Source organism: Hyla sarda, chromosome 1 (genome assembly GCF_029499605.1).
Source record: "Hyla sarda isolate aHylSar1 chromosome 1, aHylSar1.hap1, whole genome shotgun sequence".
In the NCBI taxonomy this organism is placed as follows: Eukaryota; Metazoa; Chordata; class Amphibia; order Anura; family Hylidae; genus Hyla; species Hyla sarda.
The window spans coordinates 376,686,342-376,712,931 of NC_079189.1; the positions used below are offsets into that span (position 1 = coordinate 376,686,342).

The 26,590-nt window shown below is 42.7% G+C and overlaps 1 long non-coding RNA gene across 1 annotated transcript in view; it reads left to right on the forward strand.

Annotated features, from left to right (window-relative positions):
- The window catches only part of LOC130275588 (uncharacterized), an 85,080-nt gene that overhangs the window by 56,471 nt on the left and 2,019 nt on the right, over window positions 1–26,590 (forward strand). The window contains exon 4 of the long non-coding RNA XR_008844833.1: window positions 134–262. This is a non-coding gene — a long non-coding RNA (uncharacterized LOC130275588). The remainder of the gene's footprint in view (window positions 1–133; window positions 263–26,590) is intronic.

A 26,590-nucleotide genomic window follows, 5' to 3' on the forward strand; every position in this document is an offset into this window, starting at 1 on the left:
AAAACTATTGATTAGATTGGATTTTGTTTTGATACACTCCTCTATTTGTTCTTTGTTTATAGTATATTAGCAGTCTACTGTGGTTTGGTAGAATGTGAAGAGAATAATTTTTTTTTTTTTCATTTACTTTCAGATTTTTGCTCTGGTGCCCATGCAGACCCAATAGTATCTACAATAAGATCATGAACATCTACAATCGACCATGGAGCGATGGAAGAATTTCGCCTAGTCTTATGCATTACATTTGCTTTTGTGCAACAAGGTAAAAAATCAAACAGGTGTGCTTGTTTAGTCCCCTAGGGGTAAACCTGAGAAGGTATATAAGACCAGTCCAAAGGTCATGAGGTACCATGATTAACCCCTTCATGACCCGTTTTTTTTTTCGTTTTTGCACTTTCATTTTTTCCTCCTTACCTTTAAAAAAATCCTAACTCTTTCAATTTGGCACCTAAAAATGCATATGATTGCTTATATTTTTCGCCATGAATTCTACTTCTTCATGACGTCATTTTACCCAAAAATCAGCAGTGAAATGAAAAAAAATCATTGTGGGGCAAAATTGAAGAAAATGCATCATTTTGTAACTTTTGGGGCTTCCGTTTCTGCGTAGTACATTTTTCAGTAAAAATGACCCCTTCTCATTATTCTGTAGGTCCATACAATTAAAATGATACCATAATTATATAGGTTTGATTTTTTTCGTACGTCTGAAAAAAATCATAACTACATGCAGGAAAATTTATGTATTTAAAATGGTCATCTTCTGACCCCTATAACTTTTTTATTTTTCCGCGTTGGGGCGGTATGGGGGCTCATTTTTGCGCTGTGATCTGAAGTTTTTAGCTGTATTTGTATTGATTGGACTTTTTGATCGCTTTTTATAAATTTTTTCTTGATACAAAAAGTGACCAAAAATACGCTATTTTGGACTTTAGAATTTTTTGCGCTTGTGGCGATACCACATATGTTTATTTTTATTAACACAGTTTTTTTTAAATGGGAAAAGGGGGTGATTCTAACTTTTATTAGGGAAGGGGTTAAATGATCTTCCTTAACTTTTTTTCCCAGTTTTTTTTTTGCAATGTTATAGCACCCATAGGGGACTAAAACATGCAGTAGATTGATCTCTCATACTGTTCAATGATATGCCATAGCATAGCATTGATCAGTGTTTCTGCCGCTTGACTGCTCATGCCTGGATCTCAGGCACAGAGTCATCATTCGGCAATCGGATACGGAGGAGGAAGGTAAGGCACCCTCCTTGTGTCCATCAGCTGTTCGGGATGCCGCAATTTTTCTGCGGCGGTCCCGAACAGCCCACTGAGCTAACCGGCACTTATTAGCTTTCACTTTAGACACGGTGATCAACTTTGAACACCACGTCTCAAGGGTTAATAGCACATGGCACAGTGATCACACTATTAGCCATGGGTCCCATGGCCCCACATTATAGAAAGGGAAAGGAGCCAGGATGTACCAGTACATCCTGGGTCGGGAAGGGGTCAAGAGTCTTCTACATGCTGGAAACACGCTAGGGATGAACAGCTTGAGATCATGTCAGTGTTCCTATGCAACTTTAAAACAAAAAGCCTATGCTCTCTCCATCAGACACCGGATTTCTTTCTTTTTGATTACATTTTCTTTTACATAATCTGAAAATGTTACATTTTTTTTGTAAAAACCATTTATATACTTATGTAAATCCTTTAGTCTATCCTTATAAATAAAACCCTTCATACTCCTTATCAGTTAAGATGCTTTATTTTGTACTTTTTCCAACTCTAAAGCACTGGGTCCCTTCTATTAACTGGTGCCCAGGACTAAAGTACATATTTCAGATGAAGCCATACCAATGCCTTGTGATGCAGTAATATCAGGTCCTTGTTATACCAGACCATATATATTATAATAAAGTGGTTCTTGAATGTTTGTGAACCATACCGAATTTTCAATATTTTGGCATACATGTGACCTAAAACATCCTATATTCAAAAAGTTTTAAAAAATAACTAAAAAGAACCAAATCAAACAAATGAGATAAAAATTATAGACTTGGCCATCTATTTATTGAGGAAAATTATACAATATCCCATATCTGATTTTAGTATTTGGTATGACCCCCTTTGCAACAATAACTGCATCCAAATGTTTCCAGTGATTGTTGATTTCTCCTGCATGTTGGCTTGAAGGAATTTTAACCCATTCTTCCATATGAAATAGCTTGAATTCTGTTATGTTCATAGGTTTCCTCTCATAAACTACCTGCGTCAGGTCCTTCCACAACATGCCTATTGGATCAGGACGTTAAATCGCTTCTTTCACCATTATTAGGTGGAATGACTTGTGTGCTTAGGGTTGTTGCCTTGCTACACATTCTATTCAGATTCAGCTCACGGTTAGTTGTCTTGACATTTTCCTTTAGAATTTACTGGGATAATTTAGAATGCATTGTGCCATCAATGATGGCAAGCCGTTTTGGCCCAGGTTCAGCACAAAGGGGCACGCCCTGTGACATTTTCTAAAAATCCCAACATATTTACTAAGTTTTCCACAGAAAATGTGGTGGATTAGTAAATAGCATGGAAAAATTCTTGAATAGAATTAAAGGGGTATTCCAGGAATTTTTTTTTTTTTATATATGTCAACTGGCTCCAGAAAGTTAAACAGATTTGTAAATTAAAATGGATAATTTATATATGTGTAAGATACATATATATATACCAGTACACGCTTAGTTTATGATATATGGAATGACACATACCTGCGTTGATCGGATTGATATAGTAGATGCGGTGTTGGGGTATATGCAGGATTAATTCAGCTGTTGCGATGAGAAAATAAATGTAAATGGATAAAGTGCACTAGTGCTATTTATAAAGTAGCAATAGATCAGTATAAATAGGTAAAGTGCACTGGTGCTGTAATTAGCAATAGGTAGGTATAAATAAATAATTAATGTGCACTAGTGCTACAAATGATGAGTTATAAAACAATAAATAGTAGCAAATTACGGATAAAAGTAAGTATAAGTGAATATGATATAACAAGGACCACAAATAGATTATATATTATGTATAAAAAAAGTTAGAGGAGGTATATATACCTATATATGGTGGTAATAAAGAGTAGATGATCCTTACAGATGCCCAATAGTGGTATTTGGTAGCTTTTCCTATATATAGAGTTGAAGGGGCGGCACTACAAGTCAAGAATGCCCATTAGTAATGAATGTTTCTGTAAAAATGGTATAACGGTATATAGAAGTATATAAAGGGTGTAGGGTTTGTACGTATACCTGTATTGACCTGTAGTGAGGACTAATTAGATCTTGGCAATTTTAGTAGAGTGGTATGCGATTAGCGTTAGCGGCAACAGCACTGTAAATCAAGAGATACCTATTAGTGGTGCACGTTTTTTGCACTGTACGTGCAAGAGTGCCTGCTAGTTAATTGCATGAACACACCTAACCTGCACAGTGTTGCCTATAGGTTGCTTCTTGTTTTGTTTGTACTTGCGGTTTTGATGTGTTCCTGCAGCGGTTTTTCCGTTCCTGAATGCTTCTTGTGAAGAGTCCAGTTGGGGATAACGGGAGTACGTCCCGACGGTGTCTTCTCAACCGTACTCACCCTGCTTCGCGGTTAGCTTGATGGTTGTTAAGGTTTCAGATCATGTCCTGTTAGTGACGTCACTACGGAATGTGAAAAGGCTCAAAGTTCCTTCCAACGCGTTTCAGAAGCAATATCAGCTTCCTTCGTCAGGGAATCTTTGTAATCTTTGTAATTTGTGTATTACTTCTATTAAAAAATCTTAATCCTTTCAGTACTTATGAGCTTCTGAAGTTAAGGTTGTTCTTTCCTGTCTAAGTCCTCTCTGATGACACCTGTCCCGGGAAACGCCCAGTTTAGAAGCAAATCCCCATAGAAAACCTCTTCTAAACTGGGCGTTTCCCGAGACAGGTGTCTTTAGAGAGCACTTAGAACAACCTTAACTTCAGAAGCTCATAAGTACTGAAAGGATTAAGATATTTTAATAGAAGTAATTTACAAATCTGTTTAACTTTCTGGAACCAGTTGATATATATAAATACGTTTTTTTTCTGGATAACCCCTTTAAAACCCACAGTGCACTGTGTAAAAACAACCCCCCCCCCCCTCCTTAGTTGCAAAATTGTTTCCTTAACAATTTCTCCCCCAGATAATAATCATTTTGGTTGTGATGTACATTTTATGGTGAATTGAAAGGTGTCATTACAAAGTACTATTGGTCACACAAAAAACAAGCCCTTATGTGGATCTGTGGATGGAAAAATAAAAGAGTTATGACTCTTAAAAGAGAGGAGGGAAAAACTAAAGTGCAAACATTAAAATTAGGTATGTCCTCAAGGCTAAATGGGCTATGACCTTCAGGGGTCAATCACTTGAACATGCAGCTGAAAGAGGTTTTCTTTAAATAAAAGTTGGTAAATATAATGTTCCTCATACTCTCCCTTTCTCGAAAATAAATATATTCTATCTTTGTACTTCCACATCAGCATGTTGGAAGGCTGTGTACAGCAAGATGTAGAGTTGCTCTTCCCCTAAATCGTGAAGGTGATCAGATTGACCTGTTTGGTTATACCGTATGGTTCTATATATTTCAGTGTTAATTTCTTAGGCAATTTAAATGAAGGTTGAGTGTGGAGAACAGCACTTTATTCTCTACTTGAATCTTTGTCTTCTTTACCCGCATATCACTTTTGATATTCCTGAGCCTGCGTGAGGAACTTCTGGATGAAAAAAAAGTGACATTTCCCTGAATAGATGTAGAGATTTCTTGTGACAGGCCAATAATTATTGTGGAATAGGAGGCGTAATTAGAAAAGAATTAACAAAGACATTAGCAAAGTTTGATTGATGGATGAATGAAAATAATTATGATAAAAAATTCTCCCAAGGCCAAAACTGAAAGACACCTATCAAAAAAAAAAAAAGTGTACAAAAACAGCAGAGATATACATTGTTTTCATTACAAAGTTTTTTTGAAATTTTAAAAAATGTAGGTATATGTCGCAAATGGTATACAGGAGTGCAGCCAGAAATTAGTAAACCTATCCTGCTCTGGACAGTTCCTAAAATGAACAGAGGTGTCAGCAGAGAGCACTGTGGTCAGACAGAAAGGAAATTCAAAAAGAAAAGAACTTTCTGTGGAGAATATAGCATCTGATAAGTACTGGAAGGATTAAGATTTTTAAATAGAAATAATTTGCAAATCTGTTTAACTTTCTGGCACCAGTTGATAAAAAATGTTTTTCAGTGGAATACCCCTTTAACTAAAGAGAAAGTTTGTTCATATGCACAGCTCGCAACAAGAAAGCTTATGATTTCACAAAATAGGGAGAGACATAGAGCTCTTCCAGCATCTGGTGAGTTTCATGGTGCAACACAACTTCTCAGCAATGGAATGGGTATAATCAATCTGAATTATACATGATCTAAATCAGTCAGTAAAAGTGCTGCTTCAGGAGAAAATGTGTTACATATTTCTGTAATTCGCCATATAAGTGTACTTCATTCCATAGTTTAGCAATAATCGGACAAGTCCATAGGATGTGAAGTAGAGACCCCTGGTGACAACCATTATGCCATAAAGGTTGGAAAAAGAGAAGTTTAAATATAGGAGACAAGAGAGGTGTAATTTCACTAGTAGATAGACTTTATCATGGCCTCCTGGTAATTAGTACCAGAGATGAGCGAACGTTCGACTCCCGGGTTTCGCTGAACTTTTTCAAAACTGTCGGTTTGATTTGGCTTGGTTCGACGCGATTTAGAAAAGCCCCAAACATGTTTCTAACACTGCCTGCTAACACATGTCCAAAACGGAGACAATATTAGTTTTATTTTTTTCAAATTTTGCCCCAGCCAGGCAAGTTTGATTTACCCCCAAAAAATGTAAAGTAGAGCCGTTTGAGAAGGCTAATGCTTGTGGGATCTAGATGCTTTTTAGTGCACTGCTATGTCCCAAACAGGAACATGTAACTGGTGTTTGCTGAACCCAGTGTAATATTCATGAATAACATATTAACAGGGCTAATCCCTGTAAAATGCATTCCCTTGTTAAGGCTAGTGTCTATGTTTGGGTCATATTCTGAGCATAGTGCTTGGACTGAGAAGTGTGGCATGCAGCATTTTTCAGTCTAAGCTAAACCTTGGATACATTTAGAAAATGTCCCAAAAATAGTCACTAGCTGACTATAATCTGACCATTTCAATGAATGGGGCCCATGCATGTACGCGAACTGATATACTGGCATGTAATTTTGACTCTTTCCTGACATATATGTACCTCAGAGAGACAAATCATGAACTAAAGGATCTGCTATTAAGATCTTGTTGACAAATACCACAGGACACTTTCACAGTCCTTTTGGTGTCCATACTTTGAAGGATCAGAGCTATTTTGGTGTTTTGCTATATTTTTTTTTTGCCAGGTGTATGCTTATGAAAAATATGTTATTATTGGTTGATAAGTGAATGGAATTTTTTTTTTGGCCATTTAACTTCATTACTGTGCCATCATGTGGTTTGTGTTCGGGCTCCATACATGTACTAGTGACAGGAAAGATTGGCTATATACCTATACAAGATCCTACCCTAGCATAGCGGTCTGAGCCGTGCCATAACCGCGCAATGAGGGCACGCCTATAGAGGGCATGCCCTATGGTGAAATAAGGGAGGGTTGGGAGGGTTCCACAAACGTCTTGTGCTTTGCCCCTGTATGAGAGGGGAGAGTTATATACACACGCCCCCACCTGTTCCCAATAAGCCCCACCTGGAAGTGCAGTGAACGATAATTACTTCCGCCCCTCTCACAAATGCAGCCCTGCAGGCTTTAAATCATGTGAAGTAGTGGATAAAATCCAGAAAAACAGGAATTACCATAAAGCGCTTCTCCTCCTGCTAGTCTTCTTTTGCTACATATCTGCTAGATTGCACCTGCGGATTACAGTATGTAGGAGGGACGATCCAGCCGCTCAGGAATTGTCTGTTTTGAGATGGCCTCCCTTCAAGGAGTTAATGAAAGTGCATGACTTGTACCATCCATAAACGTCTCTGGTCCCCTCCTGGTGGAAGTGCCGCTAGTGCCTTCAGCTACGGGACAAGGAGGTATGTTTGCAGCTCTGCCTTATGTTTAAGTGGACCAGAGACGTTTACAGATGGTACAAGTCATGCACTTTCATTAACTCCTTGAAGGGAGGCAATCTCAAGACAGACAATTCCTGAGCGGCTGGATCGTCCGTCCTACATACTGTAATCCGCAGCTGCAATCTAGCAGATATGTAGCAAAAGAAGACTGGCAGGAGGAGAAGCGCCGTATGGTAATTCCTGTTTTTCTGGATTTTATCCACTACTTCTCATTACCCATCCATTGACCGAGAGGAACCTGGAAAGGAAACCATGGCTGCTGACCTCCATTTCTTCTTGCGAGTTTACATGCCTGCTGAGGTGTTGTGCCCTGAGCACAACACGATCCAGTAAGCCTCCAATTTTTTCCGCACATTGAGGCCACACTGTCATACAGTCCACACTAGGAGCGCACCTTGATTTTTGTCTTTCATATAATCATTTGGTCATGTGACACTGGCTTCTTTCCTGAAGATTTCCAGCTGGAGTAGACAGTACATTTCTTCTATCAAGGAAGGATGTCTTTTTCTGTATTTTAAATCTTCTATTTAGATGAAATTGTAATAGAGTTTTCAAGCTAGATGATTTGAACAAAAATCTCTACAATTAAGGTGATAGCACAAAGTATAATTATACCATAATGAATACATGCTGTCATTTGCATTGTGTGGATATGGGAATTATGTAAATACCTGCTTTCATGCCTCGGGTGTTCCCTAGTATGTGAAAAGTAAACTACACACTGGGCCTCATTTACTAAACTGAAACCGACCAGTTTTTGTTGGGTTATTTTGGCGCAGAGTGTCTGCGACATATCTGCGCAAGTCTGCGCCTGGAAAATCTAAGAAACCCGACATTACAATGTGAAAAGACGAAAAGGAGGTCTGTTACAAAGGGGGCATGGTTGGCCCAAAGGGGGCATGGTTTTACACCATGACCGATTTACTATTGAATTCACAGAAAATCCTGTGGATAAATGGCTGGAAATATCCACCTAGAAAAAGCTGGTCAGAAAATGTTCCCGACTTTATCCAATAGTAAATAGAGAGGAATCCTGCAAGTCTGAAACAACATTTCCCAGTAGTAAAAACCCAACACTCTCAGTAAATGAGGCCCAATAAGTTTGAACCACTATAATGTGCTTTATAATCATTTACATGGTAACTCTGTGTCCCCTGTGTTTGGCAGTCATTCCTTATAATAGTTTTAAATCGCAGTCAGAGTGAAATGATATTTTTTGGGTGGTCATAGATGTCACGATGCCGGCTGGCAGGTGGTGGATCCTCTGTGCCAGAGAGGGATTGGCGTGGACCGTGCTAGAGGATCGGTTCTAAGTCACTACTGGTTTTCACCAGAGCCCGCCGCAAAGCGGGATGGTCTTGCTGCGGCGGTAGTGACCAGGTCGTATCCCCTAGCAACGGCTCAACCTCTCTGGCTGCTGAAGATAGGCGCGGTACAAGGGAGTAGACAGAAGCAAGGTCGGACGTAGCAGAAGGTCGGGGCAGGCAGCAAGGATCGTAGTCAGGGGCAACGGCAGAAGGTCTGGAATCACAGGCAAGGAACACACAAGGAACGCTTTCACTGGCACTAGGGCAACAAGATCCGGCGAGGGAGTGAAGGGGAAGTGAGGTGATATAGGGAAGTGCACAGGTGTAAACACTAATTGGAACCACTGCACCAATCAGCGGTGCAGTGGCCCTTTAAATCGCAAAGACCCGGCGCGCGCGCGCCCTAGGGAGCGGGGCCGCGCGCGCCGGGACAGAACTGACGGGGAGCGAGTCAGGTACGGGAGCCGGGGTGCGCATCGCGAGCGGGCGCTACCCGCATCGCGAATCGCATCCCGGCCGGAGGTGGTAACGCAGCGCCCCGGGTCCGTGGAACCGACCGGGGCGCTGCAGTGAGGGAAGTGTAGCGAGCGCTCCGGGGAGGAGCGGGGACCCGGAGCGCTCGGCGTAACAGTACCCCCCCCCTTGGGTCTCCCCCTCTTCTTGGGGCCTGAGAACCTGAGGATCAGACTTTTGTCCAGGATATTGTCCTCAGGTTCCCAGGACCTCTCTTCTGGACCACAACCCTCCCAATCCACTAAAAAAAAAGTTTTTCCTCTGACCTTTTTAGAGGCCAAGATCTCTTTGACAGAGAAGATGTCCGAGGAGCCGGAAACAGGAGTGGGAGGAACAGATTTAGGAGAAAAACGGTTGAGGATGAGAGGTTTAAGAAGAGAGACGTGAAAGGCATTAGGGATACGAAGAGAAGGAGGAAGAAGAAGTTTGTAAGAGACAGGATTAATTTGACACAAAACTTTAAAAGGACCAAGATAGCGTGGTCCCAACTTATAGCTCGGGACACGGAAACGGACATATTTAGCGGAGAGCCATACCTTGTCTCCAGGGGAAAAAATGGGAGGAGCTCTTCTTTTCTTATCTGCGAATCTCTTCATGCGAGAAGAAGCCTGTAAGAGAGAATTTTGGGTCTCTTTCCATATGGTGGAAAGATCACGAGAAATTTCATCCACAGCGGGCAGACCAGAGGGCAAGGGGGTAGGGAGGGGGGGAAGAGGGTGACGGCCGTACACCACGAAAAACGGAGATTTGGAGGAAGATTCAGAGATTCTGAAATTATACGAGAATTCGGCCCAAGGTAGAAGATCTGCCCAGTCATCCTGGCGGGAGGAAACAAAATGTCGTAAATAGTCACCCAAGATCTGGTTAATTCTCTCTACTTGTCCATTGGATTGAGGATGGTATGCAGAAGAAAAATTTAATTTAATCTTGAGTTGTTTACAGAGAGCCCTCCAGAATTTAGACACAAATTGGACGCCTCTATCCGAGACGATCTGTGTAGGCAACCCGTGAAGACGAAAAATGTGTACAAAAAATTGTTTAGCCAACTGAGGCGCTGAAGGAAGACCAGGAAGAGGGATGAAATGTGCCATTTTGGAGAATCGATCAACGACCACCCAAATAACAGTGTTGCCATGGGATGGGGGTAAGTCAGTAATAAAATCCATACCAATCAGAGACCAAGGTTGTTCGGGGACAGGTAGAGGATGAAGAAAACCAGCGGGCTTCTGGCGAGGAGTCTTATCCCGGGCACAGATAGTGCAGGCTCGCACAAAGTCCACCACATCAGTCTCTAGAGTCGGCCACCAATAGAAGCGAGAGATGAGTTGCACAGATTTCTTAATGCCCGCATGACCTGCGAGATGAGAGGAGTGACCCCATTTGAGGATCCCAAGGCGTTGGCGTGGAGAAACAAAGGTCTTTCCTGGAGGAGTTTGCCTGATGGAGGCTGGAGAAGTGGAAATCAGGCAGTCAGGAGGAATGATGTGTTGAGGAGAGAGTTCAATTTCAGAGGCATCTGAGGAACGAGAGAGAGCATCGGCCCTAATGTTCTTATCAGCAGGCCGAAAGTGAATTTCAAAATTAAATCGGGCAAAGAACAGAGACCACCTGGCCTGACGAGGATTCAGCCGTTGGGCAGACTGGAGGTAGGAGAGGTTCTTGTGATCGGTGTAAATAATAACTGGAAATCTTGATCCCTCCAGCAGATGCCTCCATTCCTCAAGTGCTAATTTAATGGCTAGAAGCTCTCGATCCCCGATGGAGTAGTTCCTCTCCGCCGGAGAGAAGGTCCTGGAAAAAAAACCACAAGTAACAGCATGCCCGGAAGAGTTTTTTTGTAGAAGGACAGCTCCAGCTCCCACTGAGGAGGCATCAACCTCCAATAGGAAGGGTTTAGATGGGTCAGGTCTGGAGAGCACGGGAGCCGAAGAAAAGGCAGACTTGAGTCGTTTAAAGGCGTCTTCCGCTTGAGGAGGCCAAGACTTGGGATCGGCATTTTTTTTTGTTAAAGCCACAATAGGAGCCACAATGGTAGAAAAATGTGGAATAAATTGCCTGTAATAATTGGCGAACCCCAAAAAACGTTGGATGGCACGGAGTCCGGAGGGGCGTGGCCAATCTAAGACGGCAGAGAGTTTATCTGGGTCCATTTGTAGTCCCTGGCCAGAGACCAAGTATCCTAGAAAAGGAAGAGATTGGCATTCAAACAGACATTTCTCTATTTTGGCATAGAGTTGATTATCACGAAGTCTCTGAAGAACCATACGGACATGCTGGCGGTGTTCTTCAAGATTGGCAGAAAAAATCAGGATATCGTCCAGATATACAACAACACAGGAGTATAGGAGATCACGAAAAATTTCATTAACAAAGTCTTGGAAGACGGCAGGGGCGTTGCATAGACCAAAGGGCATGACCAGATACTCAAAGTGTCCATCTCTGGTGTTAAATGCCGTTTTCCATTCATCCCCCTCTCTGATGCGGATGAGATTATAAGCACCTCTTAAGTCCAGTTTGGTAAAAATATGGGCACCTTGGAGACGATCAAAGAGTTCAGAGATGAGGGGTAGGGGGTAGCGGTTCTTAACCGTGATTTTATTAAGACCGCGGTAGTCAATGCAAGGACGTAGAGAGCCATCTTTTTTGGACACAAAGAAAAATCCGGCTCCGGCAGGAGAGGAGGATTTACGGATAAAGCCCTTTTTTAAATTTTCTTGGACGTATTCAGACATGGCAAGAGTCTCTGGGACGGACAGAGGATAGATTCTGCCCCGGGGTGGAGTAGTGCCCGGGAGGAGGTCAATGGGACAATCATAAGGCCTGTGAGGAGGTAGAGTCTCAGCTTGTTTTTTGCAAAAAACGTCCGCAAAGTCCATATAGGCCTTAGGGAGACCGGTTACATGAGGAAGCACAGGGACACGGCAAGGTTTACTGGGAACCGGTTTTAAGCAGTCCTTGGAACAAGAGGGCCCCCAACTCTTGATCTCCCCAGTGGACCAATCCAGGATTGGGGAATGGAGTTGAAGCCAGGGAAGTCCAAGAAGGATTTCAGAAGTGCAATTGGGGAGGACCAACAGTTCAATCCTCTCGTGATGAGATCCGATGCACATTAGAAGGGGCTCCGTGCGGAAACGTATAGTACAGTCCAATCTTTCATTGTTTACACAATTGATGTAGAGGGGTCTGGCGAGACTGGTCACCGGGATGTTGAACCTGTTGACGAGAGAGGCCAAGATAAAATTTCCTGCAGATCCAGAGTCCAAGAAGGCCACAGCAGAGAAGGAGAAGGCAGAGGCAGACATCCGCACAGGCACAGTAAGACGTGGAGAAGCAGAGTAGACATCAAGGACTGTCTCACGTTTGTGCGGAGTCAGCGGACGTCTTTCCAGGCGGGGAGGACGGATAGGACAATCCTTCAGGAAGTGTTCGGTACTAGCACAGTACAGGCAGAGATTCTCCATGCGGCGTCGTGTCCTCTCTTGGGGTGTCAGGCGAGACCGGTCGACCTGCATAGCCTCCACGGCGGGAGGCACAGGAACAGGTTGCAGGGGACCAGAGGAGAGAGGAGCCGGGGAGAAGAAACGCCTCGTGCGAACAGAGTCCATATCCTGGCGGAGCTCCTGACGCCGTTCGGAAAAACGCATGTCAATGCGAGTGGCAAGATGGATGAGTTCATGTAGGTTAGCAGGGATTTCTCGTGCGGCCAGAACATCTTTAATGTTGCTGGATAGGCCTTTTTTAAAGGTCGCGCAGAGTGCCTCATTATTCCAGGATAATTCTGAAGCAAGGGTACGGAACTGTACGGCATACTCGCCAACGGAAGAATTACCCTGGACCAGGTTCAACAGGGCAGTCTCAGCAGAAGAGGCTCGGGCAGGTTCCTCAAAGACACTTCGAATTTCCGAGAAGAAGGAGTGTACAGAGGCAGTGACGGGGTCATTGCGGTCCCAGAGCGGTGTGGCCCAAGCCAGGGCTTTTCCAGACAGCAGGCTGACTACGAAAGCCACCTTAGACCTTTCAGTGGGGAACTGGTCCGACATCATCTCCAAGTGTAATGAACATTGGGAAAGAAAGCCACGGCAAAACTTAGAGTCCCCATCAAATTTATCCGGCAAGGATAGTCGTATTCCAGAAGCGGCCACTCGCTGCGGAGGAGGTACAGGAGCTGGCGGAGGAGATGATTGCTGGAGCTGTGGTAGTAACTGTTGTAGCATAACAGTCAGTTGAGACAGCTGTTGGCCTTGTTGCGCAATCTGTTGTGACTGCTGGGCGACCACCGTGGTGAGGTCAGCGACAACTGGCAGAGGAACTTCAGCGGGATCCATGGCCGGATCTACTGTCACGATGCCGGCTGGCAGGTGGTGGATCCTCTGTGCCAGAGAGGGATTGGCGTGGACCGTGCTAGAGGATCGGTTCTAAGTCACTACTGGTTTTCACCAGAGCCCGCCGCAAAGCGGGATGGTCTTGCTGCGGCGGTAGTGACCAGGTCGTATCCCCTAGCAACGGCTCAACCTCTCTGGCTGCTGAAGATAGGCGCGGTACAAGGGAGTAGACAGAAGCAAGGTCGGACGTAGCAGAAGGTCGGGGCAGGCAGCAAGGATCGTAGTCAGGGGCAACGGCAGAAGGTCTGGAATCACAGGCAAGGAACACACAAGGAACGCTTTCACTGGCACTAGGGCAACAAGATCCGGCGAGGGAGTGAAGGGGAAGTGAGGTGATATAGGGAAGTGCACAGGTGTAAACACTAATTGGAACCACTGCACCAATCAGCGGTGCAGTGGCCCTTTAAATCGCAAAGACCCGGCGCGCGCGCGCCCTAGGGAGCGGGGCCGCGCGCGCCGGGACAGAACTGACGGGGAGCGAGTCAGGTACGGGAGCCGGGGTGCGCATCGCGAGCGGGCGCTACCCGCATCGCGAATCGCATCCCGGCCGGAGGTGGTAACGCAGCGCCCCGGGTCCGTGGAACCGACCGGGGCGCTGCAGTGAGGGAAGTGTAGCGAGCGCTCCGGGGAGGAGCGGGGACCCGGAGCGCTCGGCGTAACAATAGACTTCTTAGTATCACTTTTCATGCCCTATCCATCAGTGCTTATCTTTTTAATTGCTCAGATTCACAGTATGATCAGGTTGTGAAAATATTTAACTTGATGATGAGAAGTCACAAATATATGTCTTTTTGTGTCAACCATATCATGACGCTCATACAGTTCTAAAGGTAAGCATGCCAAGCATGACAAGACAAGTCATTTCATGCTACATGTAATGGTTTAAAGGGATCCTGTAACATTGAAAATGCAGTCCAATCTGTGGACATCTGTTACGCCGAGCGCTCTGGGTCCCTGCTCCTCCCCGGAGCGCTCACAGCGTTCTTCTGTTCGCAGCGCCCCGGTCAGACCTGCTGACCGGGTGCGATGCGATAATGTCCCCAGCCGGGATGCGATTTGCGACGCGGGATGTGCCCACTCGCGATGCGCATCCCGAACCGCTTACCAGACTCGTACCCCGTCTGTGCTGTCCCGGCGTGCGCGGCCCCGCTCCCTAGGGCGCGCGCGTGCCGGGTCTTTGCGATTTAAAGGGCCGGTGCGCCACTGATTGTCGCATGGGTTTTAATCAGTATCTTCACCTGTGCACTTCCCTATTTATACCTCACTTCCCCTGCACTTCCTTGCCGGATCTTGTTGCCATTGTGCCAGTGAAAGCGTTCCCTTGTGTGTTCCTAGCCTGTGTTCCAGACCTCCTGCCGTTGCCCCTGACTACGATCCTTGCTGCCTGCCCTGACCTTCTGCTATGTCCGACCCTGCTCTTGTCTACTCCCTTGTACCGCGCCTATCTCAGCAGTCAGAGAGGTTGAGCCGTTGCCGGTGGATACGACCTGGTTGCTACCGCCGCTGCAAGACCATCCCGCTTTACGGCGGGCTCTGGTGAAAACCAGTAGCAACTTAGAACCGTTGCACCGACATGGTCCACGCCAATCCCTCTCTGGCACAGAGGATCCACCTCCAGCCTGCCGAATCGTGACAACATCATATTACAGAGCTGAAGATTCTGAGCCGACTGATATGTAGTTTGTGGGAAACGTTCCAGGATAACTTGTCATTTAGTCATGTAATTCTCTGCTTAGTCTGGGCGAAATAGTCATGTAGGTGGTCCTACTTAGTGATTGGAAGTGAATGGTTGTCCACTTATGTACAGATAGCTGTCACATGACTGCTTTGCCCAGGATGAGCAGAGATTTACATGAATTAACCCAGAACTTTTCCCACATCACTATGTATCAGTCTACTCAGCTCCTGCTGCTCTATAACATGATGCCTGCAGATTGGAACGCATTTTCAATGTGACAGGTTCCCTTTAAAATTCGGATACAAAGGTAAGAAAGGAACAGAACACAAGCACAATATGTACACTGTTCTCAAAGCTGAAGCACTATCTTATAAGAGATATAACATACAGTAGTAGTACTGATAGGATATAGTATAGCTACATACTATATCTTATTAATACCACTTATATAATGCCTCAGCCATGAGAACTGTGTACACAACCATAATTTGCTCATTATTGTCTATCTAAGGGTACCCAGTTATCACACTAGTACTTATGTACCTATGTAATATGTATATTAGGCCGAGATACCAGCCCTACTCTTTTACTACATAAGGAACAGAGCTACCTGGTTGCAGATTAAATGGTACAACCCAGAAGACAGTAATAGTATAAAATAAATGTTACTTGCACTAGTTCAGATAAACAACAGCAAAACTGCAAAAGCTTCTAATATAATTGGCTAGCATGTACCAATGGGTTTAAACAATTACAAAATATAATATACATGCTGTGGAAAAGCATAATAGCTTGTGAACTAAGCTAAGGCTGCATTCACACCACGTTTTTTACATACGGGTGCTGGATCCGGTGGGGGGAGGGGCAAACCGGGCGCGTAAATGTAAATGGGCGCGTGACTCCATTTACTTGAATGAGCCGACCGGAGTCAAACGGTGACTCCGGTCGGCTCAGTTTTGACCCGTATGCGGTTTCCTGTCCGGACCTAAAACCGTAGTATACTATGGTTTTAGGTCCGGTCCAAAACCGCATATGGGTCAAAACTGAGCCGTCTCCCGTATGTACAAAACGTGGTGTGAATGCAGCCTAAGACAGTCCACTCATACAGTTCATACCAGAGACACATGGCTAATAGGTACCCTGAATAGTAAAAACAGCACGCCATCTTTTCAACATGACTGCTGCTGTTGGTGGAGAAAGTTATAGTGCATTCAGTGAAATAAACTAGCCCACAGGTTTTGGGATAATCTAAAACAGGAGTGGTTTTGGCACAAGGATGGTCTAGTCGAGGTAATATGATCTGTATTATTATATTGGAGACTGGCCTCAGCATGAAGGGTATCCTTCAGTTAATCTTCCTAAAGAACAGTAGTAAGCACAAACGGGAAGATTTATCAAAACCCGTCGGGAGGAAAAGTTGCCCAGTTGCCCATAGCAACCAATCAGATTGCTTCTTTCTTTTTACAGAGGCCTTGTTAAAAATGAAATAACCAAGCATATTGGTTGCTATGGGCAACTGGGCAACTTTTCCTCTGGACAAGTTTTGATAAATCTCCCCAGTTCTATGCAGTAGATTAGTGTTATTGAAAATATTGTGTCATGAATGAAAAGACAGACAACCAGAGAGATCCATTATAAAGCATAGTAAGTTAAGACAAAGAACAGGATTGATTCTCCCAAATAACTCTCCAGACATTCATTGATCAGATATTGAGATTTGCTTTCCTCTGCATTCACTAGCCATGAACCACAGGACTGATACATTTAAAGGGGTACTCCCCTGGAAAACATTTTTCTTTAAATCACCTGGTATCAGAAAGTTAAACCGATTTGTAAATTACTTCTATTTCAAAATCTTAATCCTTCCAGTATTTATCAGCTGCTATGTGCTCCACAGGAAGTTCTTTTCTTTTTGAATTTCCTTTCTGTCTGACCACAGTGCTCTCTGCTGACACCTCTGTCCATGTCAGGAACTGTCCAAAGCAGGTGAGGTTTGCTATGGGGATTTACTCTTACTCGGACAGTTCCGAAAATGGACAGAGGTGCCAGTAGAGAGCACTGTGGTCAGACAGAAAGAAAATTCAAAAAGAAAAGAACTTCCTCTAGAGCATACAGCAGCTGATAAGTACTGGAAGGGTTAAGATTTTTAAATAGAAATCATTTACAAATCTGTTTAACTTTCTGACACCATTACATTAAAAAAATTTAAATAGTGCAGTTCAAGCATAATACACACTATTCAGTACAAATAAAATAATTGTAACAAATTACAAAAAGCAACATTAAAGGGTGCTATAAAAGGAGTTTGTTGCCTAATGTAATATTGTAATAAATTAAAGAGTTACTCTGGTGAATTAACCCTAAAATCCACTTAGGTGTGATGCTCAGCTGTGTCAGCATTAATGATTTTATAAGAAATAACCTAACATTCCCACTATCATAGGGGCACATGGTTTGTTTGTTTCTTTGACTTGTATGATTCATACATATTACTATGAGATGAATATGCTGACAAACCATGAAATGCAGTTCTTATTTTAATAACATGGCAATTAGTTTTAATGTATGCAAATTTACTTACCATAGTTTTATTTGTAGCTGTGCCAAGATATTAAATTAAGATCTACAGAAAATGAAATACAACCTTCATTTTAAAACAGAAACCTGCCAAATAATCTGTGTTAATAGTTGGAGAGCCTCAGAGGAGCAAGCCCTTGTATTCTAGAAGCAAATAATAATAATGCATCACCTGCTTATTAATTTCTGGGAAGAACAATCCATTCAGATCATATGGCGAGGATCAATTAACAGTTTTATAGTTGAATGTACAATTAAAAAATGCTCTAATTAAAATGCTGCATAACTAATGGGGAAGATTTGCCTTTTGACACACTTTATTATCTCGAAGCTAAACATACTGTACTGCAACTGTAAAATGCATTGTCTACATTAAAGTACATGGCATATACATACTATCACCAAATCACACTTAGCACCCACTTTGAGGTAGTCTGACAAACATATTATGGGAGTGTAAAGGAGAAACTCTAAAATGTAGTAATATTTACCAATTTTCACCTAGAACTGAGAAGCTACAAACAATTGCCCCACAGGCAGACTATGGGATGTGTCAAATGGAAGGGTACAGTTGCATAATTGCAGAGCAACTATGGGGAATTTATATACCCTGAGATTTTTCTGTTTCCAAATAGGATGACTCCTGCTTGCAGGAGAAACAGTATCACTAAAGGGGCACTTTGCCCCTAGACATCTTATCCCCTATCCAGAGTATAGGGGATAAGATGTCTGATCGTGGTGGTCCCGCCACTGGGACTTCCGAGATCTCCCTGCTGCACCTGGCATTCGTTTAGAGCGTCAGATGCAGTGCAGGAGGCTCGTGAGGTCACGGCCACACCCATTCATGATGTCATGACCGCGGCCCCTCAATGGAAGTCTATGGGAGGGGGCATGGTAGACTTGTATTGAGAGGGTGTGGCCGTGATGTCACTAGCCTCCACCCCGCATCACCAGTCATCTGGCATGGAGCGAAGTTCACTCCGTGCTCCGGATGTCTGGGGTGCCGCAGCCGAGATCACGGGGGTCCCCAGCAGTGGAACCCCCACGATAAGACATCTATCTAGGGGCAAAGTACCCCTTTAAAGAGGTATTACAGGATTAAGTTACTGTAGTTCATAATATAGTGCCTGTACCTGTTTTTTTATGGCTGGTCTAGTAATTCTTATGTGATCTTTGCCTTACTGTTAGTTATTCTGCCACATAAGATTGAAATCCACCTACAACGTAAAAGATTGCTACACGTCATTGTCAAATAATGGCAACACTATTTAAAAAAATGCCATTGGGTACATGGCTGTATGTGTGTCCTTCAATTAATGTACACTCAGCGGAATTTGCAACAATATTTCACAGTCATTTCGCTAAAAAGATTCTGTATGAACATAGCCTAACAGAAACAGGTACATTTGAAACATAAGAGACATCCTTGTTGTTTTCATATCAGTAAAAGCAAATAATACCCTCATACAGTGACATCCATATTGAAACAAAAAATGAAACAAAAATCCACAAAACCATACTAGAATGACAACTGCACTGTTCATATAAATGTGACATCCACACTGACTTCATTAGAGGGACAGTTAGAGAGTTTTTAATCACATGGCCCTGATTTACTAAGAGTGTTGTGTAGGTTTCTTTGTGGGTTTTAATTCCCTACAATTTATTTTCCATGGTATTTACTAAGGTTTCCCTACATTTTCCACGTTCCCTACACTTTGCTTTTTTTTACACATGTTCTGATCTGTCGGGTTTTCCTCAGCTGAAATCCACCAAATTTTTTCTGTGGAAACCTTAGTAAATATGTTGGATTTTTGTGAAAATGATGGGAACACGCCCCTTTTCGGTTAACACGCCCCCTTTTCACTACGGCCTCGCCCCTTTTTGGGTTTTCTTAGTAAAATGGAGAGTTAGTCAGGTGTTTTTTTTCAATTCCAGTGCAAATTCTGGCACAGAAAGAATTTCTGGCGCACAACCAGACAATACATGTCGGGTTTTAATAGTAAATGAGGGCCAATATCTCCATGAAAGTGCCAAACATAGTTCTTGAGTGCCTGATAAAATGTACCAAGGCCGATTTCATATGGGTGTAATATGATTGCATTTTGCATCATTTTTCAGTTTGGTACATCAGACCTGTGGACTTGCAGCCAAAATAGGGACACAAAAACTTGTCTATAGTATGCCTGTTTAAAAGTGGCCTTTGAGTAAACACCAGGTACCTAATGCATTCACGTATGTGACTTGTTGCTGTTTTCTTTCTTTGGTGTAAGAGAGATAATAACAAATTGGGCACCACAGATTTAGTATGACAGTCTGTCCATTCATTTCCTTATCTATTGCTTTTTAACTTAGCAATAATAAGATCTTCAAGGATTCCGTTCCTTTTTTTTTTTCATTCACATGACATATATTGGTAGGAATTAAATCTTGTACAGATGTAATATTGGAAGGTTTCAATAAAGCCTTTACATGCTAATAAATAAATTACATTTTATACATGGCTAAAATAATTTCTGTCAAGAGCTTGTAACATGGCTCTGCAATAATAACTTCAATATCACACTTCAGTATCACACCATTTCAGTAATGAAAGTGTTACTTAGCTCAATCAAATACACCTAAAAGCAGTCCTAAGACCAAGTATTCTGCAGGAATCAATAGCAATCCATTTAAAACAACAAGCCCGAGCTCTCCTATAATGACATACTATACAGTCTATAAATGTGGGGGCTTTTTGTGGCTTTAAGTGCAATACAAATGAGAAGTTTTTTTCTACAGCCATATGCAATTCATATCAATTCATATGACTGTGTGCAAAATGCCCACTGCTTAGATCTGAATCTGAATGTATGAGAAGCTAAGTTATCCCACCTATATGCTACTTTTAATCACAGGCTATGAAATGTTGTACAAGATTATATACAGTAATGGTTTATTGCTTAAAAGGGTGGAGTACATACATTCTAATTACATAGTTAAAACTTTATTATTACTAAGATATAAAATTATGGTTGTAATACTGTCAGGATACATATTCATGTGTATTTAGAAGTAAAGTTAAAGAGTACCTGTCATCATTTTTTTTTTTTATATGTTATAGACCATTCCATATTAAACAACTTTCTAATAGAATTTAATAAAAAAAAAAAAAAATGCTTCCTTGTATGTCTTTTTACATTTTGAAAATGTGGCCACTAGTGGTATCCCTAGGAGTCCCTGGCCGCAAGCTTTTGCATTGATTTCGGACTCACGCCGGCCTGGCAGTGAGTCCGAAATCGCAGACCGCTGGCTGAGCACGTGACGAGCTCAGCGCAGCTCCCTGCCTGTCAATCAGACAGGTGGGAGCGCTGTACTCACTCACATTCCTTGAAGGGCTTTGTACTCTGAGGACAAGCGGGGCTCTGTACACTGAGGACAAGCAGGGCTCTGTACACTGAGGACAAGCAGGGCTCTGTGAACTGAGGACAAGCAGGGCTCTGTGCAGTGAGGACAAGCAGGGCTCTGTACACTGAGGACAAGCAGGGCTCTGTACAGTGAGGACAAGCAGGGCTCTGTACACTGAGGACAAGCAGGGCTCTGTGCATGGAGGACAAGCAGGGCTCTGTACACTGAGGACAAGCAGGGCTCTGTGCACTGAGGACAAGCAGGGCTCTGTGCAGTGAGGACAAGCAGGGCTCTGTACACTGAGGACAAGCAGGGCTCTGTACAGTGAGGACAAGCAGGGCTCTGTACACTGAGGACAAGCAGGGCTCTGTGCATGGAGGACAAGCAGGGCTCTGTACACTGAGGACAAGCAGGGCTCTGTACAGTGAGGACAAGCAGCGCTCTGTATACTGAGGACAAGGAGCGCTCTGTGCCCTGAGGACAAGCGGGGCTTTGTACACTGAGGACAAGCAGGGCTCTGTATACTGAGGACGAGCAGGGCTCTGTACACTGAGGACAAGCAGGGCTCTGTGCACTGAGGACAAGCGGGCCTTTATTCACTGTGGACAAGCAACGCTCTGTGCAGTGAGGACAAGCGGGGCTCTGTACACTGAGGACAAGCGGCGCTCTGTGCAGTGAGAACAAGCAAGGATCTGTACACTGAGGACAAGCGGTGCTCTGTACACTGAAGACAAGCAGTGCTCTGTGCAGTGAGGACAAGCAGGGCTCTGTGCACTGAGAACAAGCAGGTCTCCGTGCAGTGAGGACAAGCAGGGCTCTGTACACTGAGGACAAGCAGGGCTCTGTACACTGAGGACAAGCAAGGCTCTGTACACTGAGGACAAGCAGGGCTCTGTACACTGAGAACAAGTAGGGCTCTGTACACTGAGGATAAGCAGGGCTCTGTACACTGAGGACAAGCAGGGCTCTGTACACTGGGGACAAGCGGGGCTCTGTACACTGAGGACAAGGGGTGCTTTGTACACTGAGGACAAGCAGGGCTCTGTACACTGAGAACAAGGGGCGCTCTGTACACTGAGGACTCTGCAAATGCAGGCTCACTCGCACACCCCACCAATGCTCTCCTCGGGGAAGTGTGGGCCGAAGCAGTCCCCCCAGCAAGCTTCAGTGATGTAGCACCTGCTGGGGCACGCCCACATGCTCCTGCCGGCAGCTTTTTAAAGATCTTAAAAGACATTTAAGGGCGAGGGGGGCGGTTGGAGTAATAACGGAACATAGCTAGAGTTAGTTTAAAAAAGTTTATTTAGTGACAGGTACTCTTTAAGTTATGGTGTAAATGAGACACATTACAGCAAATTCCACAAAAAGGTAATAGGTTATCAAAGCAGTTTATCATAAGGGGAATGTATGTAACATCAATCCAATATAATAGATGTGAAATGAGTGTGGCTTGCATGGCCATTGCATATATTTTTAGCCTTCATTGTCTTTTATGCTTTAAAGTGTCAAGTAAGAAAACCTTTGACATGTCATAGTGACCGAAGTCTCGATCGGTGGGTGGTCTGGATACTCCGATCTTTAGAACCAGCAGGGAGAACGGCTGGTTTTCGCCATTGTCTTGCGCTAATGGAAGATGGACTCCATATATGTCTATATTTTCTAAAATCACAGTTACACTTTAATTCTGGTGTAAATGAAACAAAATAATTTTTAATGGTTAGGCATTGCTCAAGGCCTCTATGTTTCTAAGGAGTCCTTTTTACAGCACTACTGCTCTACCATCTATAGGGAATATGGTCTCCCTCAAGCGTCTTAAAGTCCTCAAAGTATTTATCAGGCTTTAGTTGTTTAATTATATCTTAATCCTGTGTACATGCACCCCTTGCTAATTATAATTAATCCTGTGTACCTGCACCCCTTGCTACTGTATTCATGGTATCTGTCAGCAGAACCCCTAAAACTGCTAACAGCACTATTCAGAGGAAAGAGAGAGAGGAGAGTAATCATACCTTGTGTTCTGGTCATGCACAACATGCTTTTTAATATTACAGCCTTTAAATTAAGTGTTTCAGAATTAGTTTAATATTCTCTTTTCTGATTATGAAACCTGATACATTCAATTATATTGGTAAGTAAAGTTATTTTACTACATCTCTGTGTTTTTTTTTAACTTTAATTCTGCTTCTGATGCAAACTGTCTAATGCATTGTCTTCATTAGCCCACCTTTCTGTCACTGTAATGGACTTCCTGTTCCTGTTGTACACTCATGCTGGGAATTCAGCCAACTCTATCTCCCTTCCATAATACAGAGGTTACTATAACCCCGCCCACTACACTCCTTTATTTTTTATATACTCTGCTTCTCTGTGTTAACCCCTTCCCTGGTCTGTGAATTTTGGCACATTGTATTTACCTTCTTAGAGCCATAACTCTTTTTTTTTTTTTTTTGTGAGGCCAATTGTGCTTTAAAAAGACACACTTCATTTTATTGTAAAATATACCGCAAAACAGGAAAGAATTAGTTATAATTGAAAAAAATGGCAACTATGGTAAGATTTCATTTTCATGCTGTTTAGTTTGAATTAAGACTGACATATTGGCCCACATTTACTAAGCTAAAACCGACTAGATTTTGTTGGGTTATTCAAAGTTTTTTTGTCACATTGTGTCTGCAACATGTCTGTGCCAGTCTGTGACACTGTGCGCCAGGAAAATTCGACAAACCCACCATTGCATTGCAAAAAGATGAAAAAGGGGTGTGGTCTTCCACAAAGAGGGAGTGGTTTCATAACCCAACCTATTTACTATTAAATTCACAGAAAATCCTGTAAATAAATGGCTGGAAATAACCACCTAGAAATAGCTGTTCCCAACTTTTACATCTGTGAATTCCTAGATTAACCCCTTAAGGACCAAGGATGTACATGTACGTCCTTGGTCCTGCTCTCCTGATATAACGCGGGGTTACACAGTAACCCCGCGTCATATCACGGCGGGCCCGGCGTCATAGTGAGGCTGGGACCCGCCTCTAATAGCGCGCAACGCCGATCGCGGCGCCGTGCGCTATTAACCCTTTAGGTTTAGCTGAGCCGCACAGCTAAAAGTGAAAGTGAAAGTTGCCGGCTAGCTCAGTCGGGCTGTTCGGGATAGCCGCCGCTAATAGTGGCATCCCGAACAGCTGACAGGACAGCAGGAGGGCCCCTACCTGCCTCCTCGCTGTCCGATCGCCGAATGACTGCTCAGTGCCTGAGATCCAGGCATGAGCAGTCATGCAGCAGAATTGTTGATCACTGGTTTCTTATGAGAAACCGGTGATCAATGATGAAGATCAGTGTGTGCAGTGTTATAGCTCCCTATGGGAGCTATAACACTGCAAAAAAAAAGTGAAAAAAAAAAGAGAATAAGAATCATTTAACTCCTCCCCTATTAAAAGTTTGAATTACCCCCCTTTTCCCCCCCCAAAAAAACACAGTGTAAATAAAAATAAAAATAAACATATATGGTATCACCGCGTGCAGAAATGTCCAAATTATAAAAATATATCATTAATTAAACCGCTCGGTCAATGGCGTGCACGCAAAAAAATTCCAAAATAGTGCATTTTTGGTCACTTTTTATATAATTTAAAAATGAATAAAAAGCGATCAATAAGTCCTATCAATGCAAAAATGGTACCGTTAAAAACTTCAGATCACGGTGAAAAAAATGAGCCCTCACACCGCCCCACATACGGAAAAATAAAAAAGTTATAGGGGTCAGAAGATGACAATTTTAAACGTATAAATTTTCCTGCATGTAGTTATAATTTTTTCCAGAAGTCCGACAAAATCAAACCTATATAAGTAGGGTATGATTTAATTGCATGGACCTACAGAATAAAGATAAGGTGCCAATTTTACCGAAAAATGTACTACGTAAAAACGGAAGCCCCCAAAAGTTACAAAACGGCGTTTGTTTTTCAATTTTGTCACACAATGATTTTTTTTTCCGTTTCACCGTAGATTTTTGGGCAAAATGACTGACATCATTACAAAGTAGAATTGGTGGCACAAAAAATAAGCCATCATATGGATTTTTAGGTGCAAAATTGAAAGAGTTATGATTTTTAAAGGCAAGGAGCAAAAAACGAAAACGCAAAAACGGAAAACCCCCCGGTCCTTAAGGGGTTAAATAGAGTGGAATCCTGCAAGTAGGAAACAACATTTTACACTAGTAACAACCCAACACTCTTAGTAAATGAGGGCCATTACCTTTATTCTGAAAATCAGTATGACTACAGTGACACCCAATGTATGTGATTTTTGTTATGTTTAACTACTTTAAAAAAAATGCTTTGAATCTACATATCTTAACCCAACATTCGTCCATGGATCTTGGATCTTTAATATGGCTGATTTTTTATTTTTATTTTTTTGCACTGTGACCTTTAGTTTTCATCGGTTGAATTTCAGAGTTAATAGGGCTTTTTGATTACTTTTTATAAAAAAAAATTCTAGGAAGGGATATGACCAAACGTGTTATTCCTGCATTATTATTATATTTTTCCTTTTTTTGTGTTTACTCTGTTCGTTAGGCAAGTTCGATAACATTGATTATCATTGTTATTATTGTTTTTTTATGTATAGTTTATTTACTTATAGTTTAATTTCTTCTTTATGACAGTAAAATCAGCAATCGTCTATAACAGTATGCCTCAAGCAGACTGTACAAGCAGATCTTCCATGGCAGGCAAGGACTTCAGAAGGCCTCCAGCTGCCATGAGAACTTGATCGGCACCCTGCTATTGCTTTGCAGGATTGCAGATTGAACCCCTGACAGTATCACAGCATGTAGAGGGCTTAATTTCTTAAACAGGGCTGAAATCTGATGCTGGCAGGTGCAGACAGGGGTTGGTTGTAAGATATAGCAAGCACTCACCACATATAGGGCGGTCTTATCTCCTAATCTCGCTCTAAGGTAAATTAAATGACCACCAAGAACTGTAAAAAGGCATACATTAAGAGTTTAAATGTGTTTTCCAGGCTTTTCAACTTGATAGTCTATCTTTAGGATAGACCATTAAAGGGGTATTCCGGTGGAAAACAATTTTATAAATTTTTTTTTTTTTAAATCAACAGAAACTGTCTAGAGCAGGATAGATTTGCTATGGGGATTTTCTTGTACTCTGGGCAGTTCTTGACATGGACAGAGGTGCCAGCAGGGAGCACTGTGGTCAGACAGAAAAGGACTCCATAAAGAACTACAATTTCCTTTGGGGCATATAGCAGCTGATAAGTACTGGAAGGATTAAAGGGGTATTCCAGGCCAAAACTTTTTTTTATATATCAACTGGCTCCGGAAAGTTAAACAGATTTGTAAATTACTTAATCCTTCCAATCTTAATCCTTCCAATAGTTATTAGCTTCTGAAGTTGAGTTGTTGTTTTCTGTCTATCTGCTCTCTGATGACTCACGTCCCGGGAGCTGTGCAGTTCCTATGGGGATATTCTCCCATCATGCACAGCTCCCGGGACGTGACATCATCATTGAGCAGTTAGACAGAAAACTTCAGAAGCTAATAACTAT